An 8,965-nucleotide genomic window follows, 5' to 3' on the forward strand; every position below is an offset into this window, starting at 1 on the left:
GATGGATGGGCCCCACCAATTTCTAAGCCGTGTCTCACCAGGCAGGCATTTCCTTTGCCTGCTCTGGACTTGGTGGGTGAGGGGAAATAATGACAGCTGCTCAGAGTCTGCCTTCATGCCCGTTCACAAGTGAGGGTGGTCAGGGGGAAGAGTCAGGTTGTTCATGTCCCATCTGAGTACTGCTGGATTGGATTTGCGTGCTGCTGTGGAATCCCACTCTTGGGACTAAGGACGCCCTCCTGGTGGTGGCTGGGTGGGGGGACGCTCCTAGTCCAGACATACCCAGTCTTTTTCTTTCTTGCTTTCTGTTCTTAGTCTCTGCATTTTTTACCTACACACACACACATGCACGCACGTACTCACACACGCGCGTGTGCGTACGGAAGATAAGAAAAGTTGAAACTTTCTGAATGGCAAGGAAATGCGGAAGTGGTTCATTCCAATTTTTCTTCTGGTTTCTCTGTCATTCTGTCTACTCCCTGGCGACCCAGAGACCCTTGCCAGTGGTTAGCGGCCAGGTGCATGTTAGAATATTCCCAGGGGACCCCCGACATTGGTAGTTGTGACACCTGCAGGGGTTCTAGCCGCTACCTGAGAGGGAAGCCAGAGGGAGGGGCAGCATTAAACAGAGATGGCTGGTGTTGAACCAAATGAAAGATGCCTTGGTTTTAAAGGATGTCTGTCCTCCAGAGCCCCTGAGTCCTTCCAAGGATGGGATGTCAGAGAGGCTGCGTCTCTACTTAATAAATAGGGAAACTGAGGCAGGGCAGGGGGTCTGAGCAGCAGAAGGCACTGAGGATTCCGGCTGGCTCTTTCTGGGGTGGGGCCAGCATCTTCCTTATTCTAGGGCTTTTCTCCCAGAACACTTTGGAACCGGGCCTGGCTTCTGGGAGAGTTGGATTTGGCTTGGGCATCTCTCTTAAACTGATGTTTTCTTTAGCTCAGCCTGCTTGGGGCCGGGGTGGGGGGAGTTCTGATTGCAGAATGAGGTTCCCGGTGGAGGAAGAGCTAGCTCCCATTCTGGTGCTCAGAACGGGTCAACAGCCTCTGTATCCCCCACTGAGATATAAGAGCCTCTCAATTCCCACTGCGGGGCTGGGCACCCCATCCGCCTATCCACTGCCTGCTGTCTGGAAGACGAGTCTGTATAGGGGCGGGGAGGGGATGTTTCAGAGTCCCTAGGAGAGGTCCCTTGGCCAAATGGAGTGGGATGGGAGGGGAGATCTTTACAACATCAGAGACAGGAGGGATCTTGGGGAGCCGCTGGCCAAGCCTCCTGAGTATCCTGAAGGGGACGCTGAGGACCATAACAGGCAAGTGACTTGCTTACGGCCACGTGACGAGTCAAGGACAAGACAGGCTCTCCTATTGGACTCTAGGTCAGCAGTTCTCCCCACAACCCCCAGTCTAGGCACAGCTGGGCACAGCTGCACACACCAGCCCCGGATCCTGCCCACCCTCGCCAGCTGGGTCTGGGGAGAGCTAGAAGAGGCCCGGTGCTTCTGCAAGGGCTATATGTAAAGCAGAGATCCAGAGAGCAGAAGTGTTCCTCCCAGAGCCCCAGATGGCTAATGAAGAGCCTACACTGGAAACCAGTCTCTCCTCCCCAGGTAAGACCTTCCCCAGGCTGAGCCGATGCCCATCATGACAAGAAGACGCCTGTCTCCCAGCTCCAAGGCCCAGAGTCCCATTCCCACACTACCTCATGTTGGTTTGTATACGGGCCCCTCTTAGACCACTTGTCTCCTTCTCATTTCGCCGGACTGGGGGCAGTAACTACAGACCTCCAGGTGAGGTGAGTCTGGGCAGTGTCCAGGGGGCTGTGGGCTGGGCAGCTTGGATAGGAGTGTGAGCCCCTACTAGGTCTCTGGCCCTCCCCCTGGTATTTGTGGGCTCAGAAGGTCCATGTTGGCAGGGCACCACAGGGACTCTTCTCAGATGGCCCTGGTGGCCTTGCCCCCCTGCCAGACCTCTCACCCTGAAGCCCACCAGGTTCTAGTCATTCCTGGCTGCCCACTGCCATGCTGGTGTCCAGGACACCAGCCAGCTTTCAAGACAAGCTTGAAAGTCTCGTCTTGTGGACTTTCCAGTGGATGAGCTCCACTGGATGAGCTCCACCCAGTGGATGAGCTCTCCAGGGGGCCTGGGGGAGGGAAGCCCCTCCAAGAACTATATCCTGCCGTTGTGACCTAGATTTGATCCTAAAACAGACTGTCCTCGCCTAGGAGCTCCTACCCCTGCAGGGTTGAGGAGGCCTCTGGCTAGAAGAGTGAGAAAGACTGATAAAGGAGCTTTTCCTTTTCTCTGGCAAGAATGACCTTGAGGGTCCAGGAGGCGCCAGGGAAGGTGGCAAATGGGCAGTGGGCGCTCAGCTTGGCTACTTGGGGTTCCACGGGAGGGACTTGCCCTACAGCCCTGGCGAAGTCACCTTGATCCCAGCCACAGCTGGCTCTGCTTCTCAGCTGGGACAACTGCCCCATAAACAGGTGACACACAGACTAGGAGCCATTTGCCTCAACAGACTGAGAGCCCCTCTTGTGGGCAAATGGGCAGATGAAGAGGGCTTATTCCATGGAGGGGATGTGAGTTATCGCAGCTGTTGGCCAATACAATGGCTGGGTCTGTGGCCACAGGGATAGGGATTAGACTTGTCCCATTCTGCCCCAAGGCGGAACATTAGGGCAGGCGGGCAGAGACAGGTATTGATCCAATGTGAAGTCAGAGCTGTGCCAAGGGTTGAGTTTCTCTGAGGTAATGAGATCCCCATCCCGGAAGGTATTCAAGTGTGGCTTGAGGGTGTTGTTGAGAAGACTCATATATCAGGGCATACTTTTAGATGCCTTCTAAGGTCACTGACATGGCCCTCTGCAGCCCTCATTTTAGGATTCAAGTGATAAAAGGGGGATTAACTCTTGCTTGCCTGAAGACAAATATGACCTAGACACGGACGAGCTTCCATCCCTCTGCCATCTCACTCAGCCACACTCCTCCCCAGACTGCCTCTGTCCCCTTGTGCCCTTTACCCTGTTCATCTTTGCCTGATTTATCCGTGGTGGGGAGAGGGGAGGTGGTGAGCGCCTATTCACACGAGAAATAGACTATGAGAGGCTGGAAATTTGGAGCTGGGCATCCTCGGGAACTTCTCTCCAAAGATCTGGCCAAGTGTAAATTGTGTCCTTGGCTCTTTGGTCAGGGCAGACCTTTCCCGGTCCTTCCAGCCCAGACTGCAGGTAGAAGGTGCTAGCTTTCACAGCTTCCTCCTCGGTGGCCCTCCTAGCTTGGCCAAAGTCTCCAGCCTCTCCATCCCCGTGGCTTGCTCACGCCTGAGCTGGGGTGCACTGCTGCAGCGAATGGCTGTGGGGTCAGGTTCAAGTCCAGCTGAGGGGGTCAGGGTGAGGTGCGGGGAGGGGAAAAGGAAGGGGCAGATGAGTGAGAGCTGGCTAGATTAGTAGGGATAATCACCATTGGCTAAGTACTGTCCCTGTGCCTGGCCCCGGAACTAAGCATTCTATGGATGTCAGCTGATGGAATTTTCAGTGCAACTCCCCAAATATGCATTCTTTTCTCACTTTTACAGATGGGGAGGCCAAAGCTCTGCTATATTAAGTTCGTCTGCGCACAAGGTGACATGGCCATGGCTAGAAAGGGGCAGAGGACTCAACCCCGGGGCAGGGTGATGCAAAAGGCACCACATCACATAGCGAGAAAGGAAAGAAAGGGGCAGAGGACTGACCTCTCGCAGACCAAAGACCTAGGAGTGAGTGGGGGGAAGGGTGCCTTTGCACCAACCTCAGAATGACCGCGGACCAGGTGAGGGCAAAAGGGTTTGGGAGCAGAGGCAAAGCCTCCTCAATGGGCCCCTAACAGCCCACCCGCTCCATGGCTGGCCCTTGACCCCACAGCTCTGTGCCTACAACTCTGGTCTCTGCTGGCCGCCTTCTCCTCTCTTGGCTCCTAAAAACCTATAAAACTACTTCTTGGCTCTGGGCAGTGGTCCCCTGGTCCTACCCCTCCTCCAGGGCCCGTGTCACACTCCAACTTCTCCAAGTTACCCTTCATTCCAGGGAGCCGCCTCTCCATCTCCCCCACCGTCGCCCCCTGCCTTGTCCCCCCCCCATATCCTCCCCTCCCCTCCCTTTGCAAGACCTCCCACTCCTGCACGACAGTGTTCTGGAGCAGACGGGATCAGAATATTCAGGGGCTGGGCCTGGCACTCCCCACCGCACTGTCTTACACTTCTGTTTTGGCCAGGCTGCCTCAGCGCCCCGTTCAGGGCAGAACCAGGTCTAAGGTCCAGGAGGACATCTGGCCATCCAGCTGACAAGGCAGTCCCATGGCTGCAGTGAATGTCGAACCTTCCCAATGCCTCCCGCCCCCAGCCCTTCTGAGCCCCCACGCTCACTTGACAGGATGGCAAGGGAAGCAGGAAGTCAACACAGCTCTGAGGAGCTGGCTGGGTAACTGAGACCCTGCCCTGGGGCTTCACGCCCCGCCCCCATGTGGCTCAGAATCAAGAGATTCCCAGGACTCACCCCATCTCTGAGCTGCGGCAGGGAAGCCAACGTCTGCTCCTAGAAGCGGGCACACGCCCCTCTCCAGCTTGGGACTGTCCGGTGAGCACCTCCTTGGTCAGGACGGTTCAGCTCCCGCCTCCCTCTGCCCTCCTCCTCCCAATGAGCTCATCTGTCTGGGGCTCCCCACCCCCTTTGCCCAAAGGGATGTTTGGATAGAACCTGGAAGAAAACAGAAGAGGAGGATGGGTGTGATGGAGGAGATGGCCGCCTACCTGCCAGTGCCCAGAGCCCTTAGAAAGTGCAGGGTTCGGGAAGAGCTTATCTTTACTCCAACTTCACCACGCGAGGTGGGCTGGAGAGCCCCCGGTCGGTGGCTAGTACCGGTCGGTGTCTGGGACTGCTAGACCACGTGCCTGCAGGCCGGTTTGGTGCATGCTGTCTTGTTAACCCCCTCGGCACCGCCAAACTTCAGTGGATGCCCAGACCATAGCTGGGGGCGGGCACTCGGAGCTGGAGGGAGGGAGTGGTGAGGAGGGACGTGCGGGGGGGACAGACGCAGGTGCACTAGGAAGGAGGCTCCCAAAAGTTTGTCCAAGGAGCAGCCACCCAAGCCCAACCCGAGAGGCAGAAGGGTTTGACGGCATTTAACTTTAAATTAATGCAGGCATGCAGGCAGAGAATCTCGCCTGCATTTCCACGGTCCTGAGGCTGGGGCTCTGTTTGTAGCCAGAGGGAGGGCAGCTGAGGGAAGGTAGTGGAAGCAGATCCTGGTGTAGATCAGAGGCTGGTGGGAGAGGAGCTGTGGGGTGAAGCGTGCGGGGGCTCCCCGCAGAACCCCCTGTTCTCTGCCTTTTCCTGCTGAGTCTGCGCCACCGCCAGTGAGCTCTGTTACCTGCAAGGCCTGGACAGGGACAGGGACAGGGACAGGAGCTGCATGGCGGCTTGTGGGGGAGGAGGGAGAGGAGGGGGAGAGGGGTGGCGGGTAAGGGCCTTCGGGAGCCAGAGGCGGGAGGCTCCCTGCCAGGCTCCTGTTACTTAGGAGAAACTCCTCTTTAAATAGCTCTGGAGAACTCGGGGAGGTCGTAGGAACATTCCCTCCCCCTGCGTGGGGTCTTGGTATCCGCCTTTCTGAGAACTGACAGGGGATGGAGCCTTCTGTCTACCTTCTTTGGTAGAAGGTGGGACCGCCCAAGGCAGGCGGGCCTGAGGGCTTTCCCTTGGGAGAGCATTTCCTCGTCAGTCGCCCGCCCCGGACTTTGAGCTCTGCCCCCAGGGGCTCCCCCTTTCCCCAGCTACACCCTGACCCTCCACTCACTTTCCCTCCTGGAGGGCAGGAATGACAGGTTGCCCGTCCTCAGAGAGGACTATTTGACTGTTTCAAAGAATCTATGTGCCCCCCCCTCTCCTTCCCCTTCAATCTGGACCCTATCTCCCCGCCCCCTCCCCCTCCGCCCAGATGACAGCTCCCTGACAGCTTCTTGGCAAGGGGCTCCCTCCCCATCCGCATCCCTGAAAACTTGTTCTTCCCCGTATTTCTGTATTTCTGAGCCAGGCTGCCCAAGACGTGAGTGTGCATTCCCTGTCACCAAGGGGCAAGCCCGTCAGGGTGCCACTGTGTCCCAGCCACCATCCCCACCCTCAGGGGACTTCCAGCGGAAGGAGGGGAAAGAACCAAAGTGCCAGGTGCTGCAGTGTGTAGTCGCACCCCCACCGGGAGACAGGGGGGTCTTGAGCTGGGCGGAGGGGGCTAAATCAGGGAGGCTCCTCAAAGAGATGGTTCTCCAAGGGTCGGAGAGGAGGAGCTCTGACCTTCTGTCACCCTGTCCTCGAGCACCCTCAGGAGAGTCCTCCAAGCTGGATCAGTGGGCCAGGGTTTTGAGAATTTTTGAGGCAAGTGCTCTAAAAATGTGGAAATCTTCTAGCCACTAATGCATTCCTCAAGCACTTTTCCTGTCGGGGGTGTGGAGCCCTCCTGATGTTCTTTAGAGGAAAGCCGAGGGTGGAGGGAGGGAATCACATAGTGCGGGAGGCTCTAATCCTGGCTTTGAGACACACATTCTCTGTGACCTTGGGCTATGCATTCTACCTCTCTGGGCCCGGTTCTTCAGCTGTGAAATGCGTGTGTCTCCGGAGGATCCTTTGGACAGGCAGTGGGGAGGGTGGAGGGCACCGGGGACAGGGCCCCTTTTCCTGTGGCCAGGATCTAAAGATAGCCAGAGAGCTCTGTCCCCTCCCCTTCTCTGGGCAGGGGTCACTTGCCTTCCCTTTGGCTCACCTCCTCTCTCACCTCTGCCTCCTGTTCTGAGAAACATGAGCCCTGCTGTAAAAATAAAGCCGGCAGGCCTGGATGCCTGGACCTGTGGATCTAGTGTCCAGGACCTCCTTGGGGGAAGGGGAGGGCAGGCCTGGAGATGGGAAGAGACTTAGCATTTTGGGGGGGCCACAGACCTCTTTGAGAATAATGGGAACTAAAATGGACTGCGTGTTTACCCTCTGTCTACCACTCTGCTAAACATTTTTATATGCAATGATACCTCATTCGGTCCTCATAGCGAGGTCCACCCCCAAGGCTTGTAAGGCCTGGAATAAGTGTACAAATGGAAATTACATATGTGCTGAAATATGAGTTCTAAATCGGGATAACAAAGGGTTTAAATTTATCTATTGTCCTCTGACTTGATTACTTTTCCCTGACCTTTATTTGAAGACCTAGTCCAAAAGGCCTTCTCGGGTCCACTCTCATGCGTGCCTGAGAACATTTCACCTGATGTCAAGTTTTGGACACTCCCCAGCCCCCCCTGCCCCCCCCCCCCCCGCAAACAGCTGTACCTTGCCCACCACCTGGGTGCACCGTCAGGCAGGGTTGGCTCCTGGGAGAAGGGGCCTGGGGAAGAGGCTGGCTCAGGGTTGAGTCATCCGAGCAGGGACTTCCAGAGGCCCGGATCTTCAGAGCCTGGTCTAGAAGAGGGAGGTGCATGGACCACCCTCCCTTTCTGCCCCACGGGACCCCCTTGCTCAGGGGGGAGATGATAGCCAGAGGAGGGCCAGAGCAAGGCTCTGGGAGCTCAGGAGCCCAGGGCCCCTGAGGCCCCTCCCTGTCGTCCAGCCCGAGTGTGGCATTGTTCTTAACAATCTCAGGAGGTAAATATCATTCCCTTCACCAGAGTACAGATGAGGCTTCTGCAGAAGATTGCATAACTTGCTCAAGGTCGGACGGCAGTAGACGCTGGAGCTGGGATTGGACTCCCCGGCGCCTAACCCCAAAGCTCCTGCAACACGGTCACAGCTCACGGAGGAAAGGCAGTGGGGCTCTCTTCTGGAAAAACAGGCATTCAGCATTTCTCAGCCACCCTGGGGGTGGGGGGTCCATGATCTCCTTGAAGCCCACTAGGGGACCCAGCTTAAGAAGGTGGGGTGCTGGTGAGGCAGCGGTGGGGCTGTGGCAGGGGTCAGGGCGTGGAGTGGGAGCAGGTTTTCGAGTTTGAGTCAGCCTCCAGATGTACGAGGAGTGGAGGACCAGGGAAGGAGACGGGATCTGTGACTGAAGGAGGGGTCTGGATGGTTGGAGAAGGACTGCTGAAGAGGACAGCGAGGATAGCAGACACTGGCTACCAGACCACCCCAAATAGCGTTTCTCACACTTCCCTCAGAGGTTAGATAAGGCTTGCTGGGTAGCTGTCTCACCGCAGCCCTGCTACCTGCCTGTAACCGCAAGCAGGGAGGCCTGCCCTGGGCTCCTTCACCCCCCACCCCAAAAGGGAGGCCCAGGGAACCTCCTGGAGGAGGGGGCAAAGGCAGAGTCTGAAGGGACAGCCTAGGTGGGAGAAATGAGAAGTAGGGGTGTGGCGGGAGGGTGTAGCTGGACGCAGATAGGGAGTGTTCGGCCTGGTTGCCTAGCTGGGAGCATCACGATTTCTCAGGAGTCCACGAAGAAATGGGAGAGGTTGGTGGACGGTGGGCGGGGGCAGTTTGCAACTGGAAGCTTAGTTCCGGGAGCCCCGCGCCGCAGGGGCAAAGGCCGAGGGCTGCAGGCGCTGGGGGTCCTCAGTAGCCCCTCTGCGGCCCCGGGAGAGGGAGTCGCTGCCCTACTCGTGGTCCCCAAAGCAGAACCAGCACATCCTTCCAACACCAAGAGCTCGCTATCTACTCCCCCCCAAACTATCCTCCTAATTGGCAGCTCAGCGCCAGGGACGATGCGGGCGGCTGCGGGTGGCTCTGCAGTGCCAAGCCGCAGCCGCCCAGCCCGAGCTGGAGAGGGAGTGGGGTGCCCGGCCTGCTCCAGGGGCTCCCGGGGCTCCCGGGGCTCCCGGGTGGCGAGGCAGGGCGCGCCGGGCAGGGTGCGCAACGGGCGGGGGCGCCCCGGGCTCCGCGGCGGCCACCGCCCCTCCTGCGGCTGGAGCGCTTCCAGAGCAGAGGCGCAGCGCCGCTCTCCTCTGCGCCCGCTCAGCGGT

This window comes from Meles meles, chromosome 8, assembly GCF_922984935.1.
Source record: "Meles meles chromosome 8, mMelMel3.1 paternal haplotype, whole genome shotgun sequence".
NCBI lineage: Eukaryota > Metazoa > Chordata > Mammalia > Carnivora > Mustelidae > Meles > Meles meles.